Consider the following 10,404-nt stretch of genomic DNA (forward strand, 5'->3'; position numbering starts at 1 on the left):
TTTTACTATAAAATTACTATATACTGTGGGGTTTACTATGTTTTGTATAAAATATGAATTAATATTTCCCTTTCAAAAAAGACATAGTGATCAGATACATATTTCAGAGACACTCTGTGGTCTAACATACAGAGGCTCATTATAATTACTTGATCAAAGATAAAATTAAGGGTCCTTCTTAATGATGAAAATACAGCTACTAAGATAAGTATTATATAATCAGTGAAATTTTATTTTTTTCTCAGATGTCAATACCTTCAATCCAATGACTACCAAAACATACATATAATTGAACAAGTTGGGTTTATTATTCATTGTAACAAAGAAATTAAAAAGAGGCAGTGTGATACTGTGATTAATAATGAGAAATATATAGTTGGTCTTCCTTTCCTGGGACATAGTTTCTAATACCCTTGGAATATCCTATGTGACAAGAGAAATGATTGTGTCATATTTATGACAAACCCCTTTCAACCACACCTGAGTTTGTGTTAGTGAGGTGACTTTTGGACCTCATTTAAGGATGGATTGGTTACCATTAGAAATGGTTACCATTAGTGATTGGAACTTGAGAGTTTTAGTCCCACCCCTCTGACCTCCAGGGATGGAAGAGGGGCTAGAGGTTGACTCTCCATCACCAATGGTCAGTGATGTAATCAATCATGCATGAATAATATAACCTTTACAAAAATCCAAAAGGATGGATTCAAGAGTTTCTGGGTTGGTGAACAAGTGGAGATTTGGGAAATGCATGCAATGGAAGAGAGCTTGGAACATTTGTGCCTTTTCCCACTCCTTGCCTTATGCATCTCTTCCAGTTAGTTATTCCTAAATTACATCCTCTTATAATAAATTTGCAATCTAGTAAGTCAACTGTTTCTCTGAGTTCTTTGAGCCAGTCCAGCAAGTTAATCAAACCTAAGGAGAGGGGTCATTGGAACCTCCAATCTATATACAGGAGATGACCTGGACATGCACTTGGTATCTGAAGTGGGGGATAGAGGGCATTCTTATAGGACTGAGCCTTCAAACTGTGGGATCTGACACTATCTCCAGGTAGATCATGTCAGAATTGAGTTGAACTATGGGACATGTAGCTGATATTGGATTTTTCTGGTTGGTGTTAGGAAAGAATCCACACATTGTGAACTGGACTCAGAATCATTAGGCAGAGGCAGCCTCGTAGGGACAGAGAGAAGTTAGTATCTCTCATTTTCTTTATCACAGTTTCAATGGAGAAAAAAAAAGGACAGTTTCTTTCTAACCGGGTTGCTAAATTTTCAGAATGTGATTCAGAAACTTTCCATGGAAAAAAAAAAAACTTCCTGCTACTGAAGCTGATAAAGAGAAAAGGCAAAATAAAAAAATAAAATGGAAAAAAAATGCTAACTGAACGGATTGAATCCAGAGGGTATTTCTACCATCAAATATGCCGGAAGATTTTCATGCTTGAAGACCATTCATGCTCTTTTTAATAATGAGAGCCAAGAATTCCCCTTGCTTCCTTAAGGTGGTTTGACGGGTTAATTTGCTGCAACTGAAAGATCCCTGTCAAGTTCAAGCTGTCTGAAACCAATGATTGAAGAGGCAAGAGAATCGCCATGGTTTTCCTTTAATAATGCAATCAAACTTGCACTATAGGCTCCTGTAGGGGAGGATTTATTTTCCATTCAAACCCTGTAGGACACAATGACTGTAGTACCTCTAGATAATTTATGTTTTCCTAGTACTTCTATTCAGATGCTCTGCCATCTGATGCCCACCTCTCATTTCGATAGGGCAGAACCTACATCAAACCGATGTCATGTGGTTCCTCTTTATAGCAATATTTTTTGTTCCTTTTCACCATAGTTTTCAGAGGAGAATTTATTGCTCAAAAACTTCTGGAAACAGTCAGAAAGCTTGAGCTGGCTGCTGAGAAGCCAATTCTGTTCCCCTAATTTAATTAGGAACATTTCCAAAGATGTTGCTCATTTTCAAGTGTCCATAAATTCCAGGTTGTTCAGACGTGTGTTGCATATTTTTGACTAAGCGAATTTGTCACCTCATGTGTTTGTTCACTTGCCCCCAAACAGATCCTTAGATTGATGGCATAAAAGCAAAACTGAAACTGAACAGTAAAGTGGTAAAAATAGTTTATTCAGGACTATTGCCATAGCAGGGAAAGAGACCTTGGTATACAATTGAGCTCAGTTCCAAATTCAACAAAGGCCATTCAGAATAGCGAAGAAGCTGAGTGGGGGATAGTGGATGAAAAATTACTAAGAGGAACATCAGAGTTAAGGGGGACACTGACTAAACCAATCTAAAAGGATTCTTGCTGAAGAAGATATGCCAGGATGATCACATATCACCTGAGGGATAGAAGACAAAAAAAAAAAAAGACACCCAGATATCAAGGATGATCATACATCAAAGGTGGATCGTTATCCTTAAATTGACTTAGCTGACTTCTTGCTAAAACTGGATTTTATAAAAACGTGATCTCTGAGCAAGTAATTATAATGAACTTTCCTTTGTTAGACCCAGAGTGTCTCTGAAATATATATGTATTTGATCACTATGTCTGTTGATAGAACAAAAGCAATGCATATTTTATGCAAAATGTGTTGTAAGCCCCACAGTATTTAGTATACAATAAAATGCTACAAATGTGAAGATGGCGTTAGATGATGGATCACAAAATCCAGAGGAAGGCTAATTTTTAAAAAATCAAAAGAAAAAGCAATGACCTAATTTTACTTCAATATCATTGAAAGCACACAGTATCTAGACTTTTACATTTTATGTTTTTCTTTTAAGTAAATAACGAAGTGGAAAATCTTTCAAAACCTTTGTTTTTAATGAACATCCCCAACAGACTGCCAAGGAGAAATGAATTCACGATGTAGGCTGGGTGGGCAATTAAAGTTATGAATGTGTTTTCAAGGAATTTCACTGCTGTTAACTTTTCTAGCTTTCTTGACCTAATTAAAATATAATTTGCTTCAAAAAAAAAAAAGAGATGGCTTCAAGCTTTCATTCTTACTAGGGGTAAATTATCATAAAATTCTCCCATTCTTTATTTCATATGAAAAATCTACCTCTAAGAACTATATTATAAACATCTGTTTTAAGTATTAACTATTTTTAGTAGGGTTAATATCTATTATAATTTTAAACCTATGATTTCAAAATGCTGACCCTTTTATATCACTGAGAACATTTTGAGGACCTAAATATTTGAGTATTGCATTTTCATAGAAACAATACTGTTGTCCTTGTAAACATCAAAATGATTACAATCTTGACAATGTAATATATTTTAATTACACTTAGTTGTTAATTAAGGACACCTCATATTGCACAGCAGCCATATGACAAGATTAAGGGAAATAAAATGTTGTCAGTGAATAAGTACTTTGTCAATATCAGCATAGCTATAAATAATTTATGATTTATATTCAGAAACAATGGTAGCATAGCAAATAATTCTGGCAATTTAAAAAATGCTTGGGTGGAGTTGATAGAAATGTGTATTTTAGGAGGAAATTCTACAGCTCCACCTGTATATTCAGGTTTTGAATGATGCCAAGTACTTTTTATGATAACTTTGTTGAACCAAATAAATTGCACTGATGGGGCAATTAATGTAACAAACTTGTTTTTGGTCACTGACAGTATTTCCATAGTTCAAGTTCACCATGTATGTTGATTTGGCCAACACAATGAATATGATAGTCCTCCGGCTGCTACTTTTGAAAAAAATTGGTTGCTTTAAGTTTTCTACTAAGATTCAGCAAATGGTAAGGAATAGAAACCACTAGTTCAGTCCAGAAACAAAGGTGTATAAACATATGTGGGAAAGTTTTTAATGTATATTCATGAAAATTTAAGTACAGGAGTCACAGCATGGTTAAGACTGTTAGGTGGTTGTAGAAATTTTGTAGCCCGAGACCTCAATCACAAGAATTCATGGATCTTTATTTTTATGGTTCTGTAATTATATAACTCAGCTATCATCAATCACATGATTCTTCTTCCTTTCCCATTTTCAACTAGTTTCTTCTGCTTATAAGTTGAAGAAATTTATATGTCTGGAACTAATAGTGATGAAGAAGAGAGTAGTGATGTAACAGAGGCTGAATAAAGTGATATGCTGCATAATATCATAGTATTGGTATGTAAACATCACCCGTGGTAATTACTAAATAAAAATGTATTCTGTATTATGTTTAAAATATTGATTTCTTAATTTTGGGTTGGAAAAGTGGGGGGCGTTTTATACATGGAGCATCTTATACATGGAAAAATATGGTAAATATGAAAAGTGGATCAAAATGCCACCAGAGGTGGGTTACACTATACACGCATATTCACTACCTGGATCTTCTTTCAAGGACAGGTTTTTTGCCCACATGTAGTTAGTGCAGTAGGCAGACCATTTCCAAATGCCAGATATTTTAGGGTGTGCCTCACATGCACAAAGTCGCCTTGTTTGGGGTGAAGCCCTATTCAGTGACTGAGGGAGGTTGGGATATATAGGCTTAGCCATTTCAGCCTTCTGCAAGGACACACTGATAGACAATACTCAACACAGAGCACCCCATCAAATGTCATGACATTGTGACAGTCCTGCATTGCAATTAAGCATTTTCCTCTAACCAATCTTGTTTCACAAACATCTTCCCTTCACAGGTGTTAACCCCTAACAAACGTCTTGTACCTCAAGCTGCATCTCACTGTGTGCATCTGGAGAACCTAATTTACAATACATGACTAATAATATTTCTTTTCTTTCATCGAGTACTCCTCACAGAGTTTCCCTGAGGTGTAAAAGTTGCTGAGAAAACCACAAAAACAAACCTTGGGAGAATTGTCCTTAGTGACTCTCTTCTGCTCATACTACACATGTAATATTTTGTGTGCTACGCTACAAAATTACCAGAATCGAACCACTCATAATTAACTCCAAATCTATCACACCAGTCAAATGGTCTTTATGATTTAGCTAAGAAAGTAAATCATTAATCTCGATGTCTGAACTAACTTATCTTGTTTCTGTTTCATTGTACTTTCTCTTTCTGCATTTATTGAGCTCACTAAAATTGACAACTTTAGTTTGAGCTTCAATTTTTTCAAGATCAAAGATAAAACATGGATCCTGTTGACTACTTTGGGGAGAGAGCACAGATCTAAATATACTAATGCCGTTCTAGAATTTCAGGTTATTATAGATATTGACAAAATTCCAATAAAAACTAAGACTAAGATTAAATTTGTTTCAGTAAATTAAAGATAGATTAAGTGAATGACTAATGTAACTGACTTTGGCCGTTATTATTAATTTTAACCATAATTTACAGATTTTTTAAAAAAGGAAATTATTTTTCTTCTACATTTCCAGATATTAGAATTAGTATTTTAGCTTATTATCAGGTGGTGGATTGGAGTGGTATGCATTATGGTTTGTAGAAATAAGCTTTCCTATAAGCATGCCTAATGTGAAAGAAAAATTAAACCCATTTTTCAAAAAGGCATTTATTCAATAATACTAAACCAAATAAAAAGTGCATACAATTAAATAATTTAAAAAGTTTAAATTCTGTAGATGTAATTTATTGCTGTTTTTACTAAGTCTACATTCATAATAACCTTGCCCTCTACTGTCCAATATTTCAGTTAGATTTAGTACAACTGTACTAGTATGCTAAGGCAATCCGTGTTTTGATATGTCTGTAAACAGTGATGTAGGGAGCCTATGACTCATGATGTGTCTTGTTCAAGAAATCTGTCCATAAATTGCCTGCCAGATTCCTTGTCTACCTTCTGCTCTCCTACTGCCTAGTCTCTTTAGCAAGTGGTTCTTATTTTATTTTTCTGTAATGATAGCTTAGGTGTTTCTGATCATGACTTAACTGGTATCTCTCAGCTTGATCTCTTGCCTAATTGACAAAAGAAAATCTTCTTGCTCTCCTTTCCTACTTGCTTTCCCTGGAATTAATCATAGACTCACAGTAACTATAGTAAATTCCAGATTACTTCTATTTAAGCAAAGTTTTTATCCAATCATTATAAGACTGTTGCAACTCCATACCACTTACGTGACATGTGTATTCTTACTTGATGATATTTGATTTCCTGGTATTCTCTATTTATCATCACTCATCCATATTGAAGTGCTTAAATGGTTAGTACTACTGTTGATTTGGCAATCATTATTCAAGATAAGATAAATCTATTCTAGCCAGAGAATGTTTTACATTTCCTTTTACAGATTGCCAACATACTTTTAAACACACACACACACACACACACACACACACACTTCAATAGAGCATAGTGAATTACAAAAAGTTAGGTGGTTTTAGAATATATTAATGCCATAACAAAGAGACAAAATGTCTTGGAGTGGTAGAGAACATCACTGAGGTAGTAAATTTGTTGCAGGTTATTTAAAAAGACAATAACAAGTGATTTTGAAAGACTATAACTTGCTTCAAAGTTGGTATTTGCCTAAAGGCCTTACCCACACCAGAACTATTTTATTTCTAGAACATATAATTGTATTGGTCATCAACTTTCTTCGCCAGACTAAACCTAGAATGAATGCTGGCTATTTCAAAAATGAAAACTTGCCGTCAAAAGGCAAAATTGTGCTACTTGAGAGAAAATATAAAATAATTTGTTTCAGGGTCTGAAGACAAGGTCAGGATTTATGGATGGAAATGGGTCTCTGGCAAGAGATTATATCAGTACTATAAGGATTTTGGATCATTGACTGTTCATAGTTAATAGAAAAAGGTTATAGTCACTGTATGGCACTGCTATCTATAGCAACCAAGTCATGTTGAGAATAACAGGAAATAAATTATGTGATATTTAATATTGTAAGTTGCTTGGATAAGAGGATTGATGATGCATTTATATGATCACAATATAGATTAGATATTTTGCCATGTCTTGATAACTAAATTCAAGCATATAAGTCTAAATTACATAAGAGACCTGCAAATGCAGAGGAGAGGGGTACCATCACACTAAGATAATGGAAAAGCAGCAGTGAGGATCCCAAGAGAGTGCTCAGACTTTAGTCAAAGCACTAATGCCTGGACACTACCCCTGGTTAAATACGAGATTTGTGTTAGGTCAAAAATTCTTCAAGCTTTACTTCCCTAATTGGTAAAATGTGAGCAATAAATTCTTACTCACACAAATGTCTTGAGAATTACATGTGATTCAATTCATAAAAGTATATGAATAAAAAGTATATGAACATATATATAGTTGTAACTTATTATTATAGTTTTGTTCATATTAATTTTATTCTTTTTATGCTGTAGATTTCAGCTAGAGTCAATGAATAATTGGTGATTCTATAGATATAAAGTAAATATTTCCCCAAAATAAGATAGTAAAAAAATAATCAAAACACAAATAATTGGAAAAAGAAACATTTTAAATCAGTCTGAGGACTAGCAACTAGTTTTATATAGCAGAAGATAATGAAAAATAGTAGGAAATAACATTACACTGTTTGTAAATAACATGCCTTATCATTGAGGGATATGTATTTGTGTATAGTTATCATACCATGGTCTGTAAACAATATTTTATAGGCATTTTTGTGAATAAATGATAGCATCCTAGAGTATGAACTGGGTTAAGAGTTTGAAGAACTAAATTATTCGTTTATTTTCTGGGTTAATTTGAATAATATTTAATCATTTGTTATCAGAAATGACAGGAAAGTAGTACTTTTTTTGGTTGTTGCTAACACCGACTTCAAAATAAAAGTAATTCTAGTTTACTTAATTTTGGTTTTAAGAGCCTCATGTCAGGTAGTGGTCCCCTGAGAAGAATGGTAATTATATGTAAAGCTTTTTATGTTAGTACATAAAAGTTTAAGTGTCTAACTAGAGAGCCTGGCTCTGTTAGCCTCGCCAGATCCCTTTATTTACCCTGCAAGGCACATGAGGAAAGAGCACCATTACACACAGACTCAGCAGAAGGCAACATGACAGGGAAAGGTGCTTGCTTTTCAGGTGACTTTCAGATAAATATTCTGATCCAACAAATTGTAGACTTCCAGCTTGTTTTCCAGTAGTAGATGGTGAATGTGCATAGAATTATGTTCTTCTTTCTGTTGATCAAGATGCTGGCCAATAAGGTGAATATCAAGAGTGGCTGGGATTGAGCCCATGGAAATGAAATTAGGAGAAACTACCAGTTTTAGTGGCATCCAAACCTCTAACCTCAGATTCTTTTGTGCTTTACTCACTTGAGCTAACCACTCACAAATATTTTGATAGACAACATTTTAGAATGGAGCAAGAACTTTAGTGTTATAAATGAGTATGGACAACTTAGCACACCAGGATTTACAAAAATGAACTATATCATCATGTTGTTTGACTAATTTTATTTATTTTCATAAGCTATAAAATAATAATTTTATTATATGTCCTTACTTTCGTAGAGAGCTTTTTTTGAGAATCAAAAATAAGGAGATCAAAGTACACTTTGAGCTACAGAAATATATGATGCCATCTTATTAATAAAATGGGATTAATAAAGGTGTCATTGACATAAAACTCATGTTTAGAAGCAGTTTCATAACATTCCAGAATTTTAAAGTTTGATCTAGGTTATCTAGGTTGCATGAAAAATGTCACATCAGCTACCACTACAGATTAATTTTGGAATACACAAGTCTGTGAGTGTGTGAGGAGGGGGGGGGAGAGAGAGAAAGAGAGAGAGAGAGAGAGAGAGAGAGAGAGAGAGAGAGAGAGAGAGAGAGATTAAGAGAGAGAAAGAGGAGAGGAAGAGGCAAGTGATGAAAATAAAGTAAAGGGAAACCTCTGTTAACTCTAACTGGAGTGCCTGACTTGCATTCAGGATAATGACTCATTCTGATAGGTTGGATTTGCTTGTGGTAAAATGTGGCCAAAGTTCAGTGAGTGACTTTATATATCTAATTTTATATAAATACAGGGTGGAGTAAAGGTAGGTTTACAATTATGAGTATGTAAAACAGTTTATTATTGTGTTACTATTTATTAATTATTGCATTGTTTTCCATACAAACCATCATAAAACCTACTTTTGCCCCACATATAAACTTTCAAAACTCATATCATAATATACACCAAAAACTGAAAGAGTTTATGAGTTCTACTGACTAACTTTTCTCAAACATCTGCTAGCAATTGGTTAATGGCTTTGGTAAAATCTGAAAACATGCTATTGAGTTGCATTTTTTCCTTCATTGACTAATTTTAAGATTTTAATACCATCATTATTTGTGAAAACAAAAACCTTTCTCAACCCTGATATTAAGTCAAGCACAATGCAAGAGCGGTTTCTGAAAACAGTTCTTTTCCCAAATATGATAACCCACAAAAAGTGAGTATTTTTGGTTTAAAACATATTTTTCTTACCACTGCACTGATAACCACTGAAACACAAAGGTGATCCAAAAATTCTTCTAAAAAATTGTGAGTTTTGCTAGGCTTTATCCTTGAAGCCAGAATTTCTTTAATTGCTTTGAAGAACTTGTAAAGAGTCTTTCAAGCAGAGGGTGGTGTCAGGAGTCCCCTAAGTTCCCATTTACATTGAGGGTGACTACAGAAGTAGAGTGAATGAGGATAAATCAATCCAGGGGCTTCAAATGGAAAGAGCAGAACTTTCCTCTGAAAGACACACTAAAGAGTTTTGGTCGCCTGGTTATATCGATCCTGCCTCTGTTGGATGTCCCCTTCCCTAACTCCATATATTAGGCATGATGTGAAGATGGTACCCAGAGTTCCCAGCTTCTGCAGAGGACATCATAATGCATTTCCATAGTGGTCAACGAGTAACAACAGTACAAGAAGTTCATGTAGAACAAGTAGGCTCATTTAGGCTGAAGAACATTCTTGGAGAAATGTGCTTCCATTGTAAGGAAGAAGATGATTTGTCAGAATTGGAATTTGGGAAGCAACAAGGGACCGAGGCTCCACCCACTGCAGAGAAAGCTCTTTCATCACAAGAGGCAATGTGAGTCCCGGTCATCACAACAACCGCTATCATCATCATCTTCATAGTGAACTCTTACTGGGCACGTGCTACATTCCAGACACTTTTCTGAGTACTCTATGTACACATGAATTCATGTAATTGTCACAATGTTCCTATGAGGTACAAAACATTTTATCTCTATATCACAGAAGGGAAAACTGAGAGGCAAAAAAAGAAACCAACACACAAAAGGTTTCATAGATAGTAATTAGTAGATTCAAGATTCAAGGATATGCCATCTGACTCAAGAGTTTATCTCTTAATTAGTAAACTCTATTGCCTACTGACAGTGGTTAAATTATTAGGTCTGCCATTCATTAGTCTGGGACCCTGGTCAAGGAACAGACATACTAAGTCTCAGTTTCT

This window comes from Cnephaeus nilssonii (genome assembly GCF_951640355.1).
Source record: "Cnephaeus nilssonii genome assembly, chromosome: 13".
Taxonomy (NCBI): Eukaryota; Metazoa; Chordata; class Mammalia; order Chiroptera; family Vespertilionidae; genus Cnephaeus; species Cnephaeus nilssonii.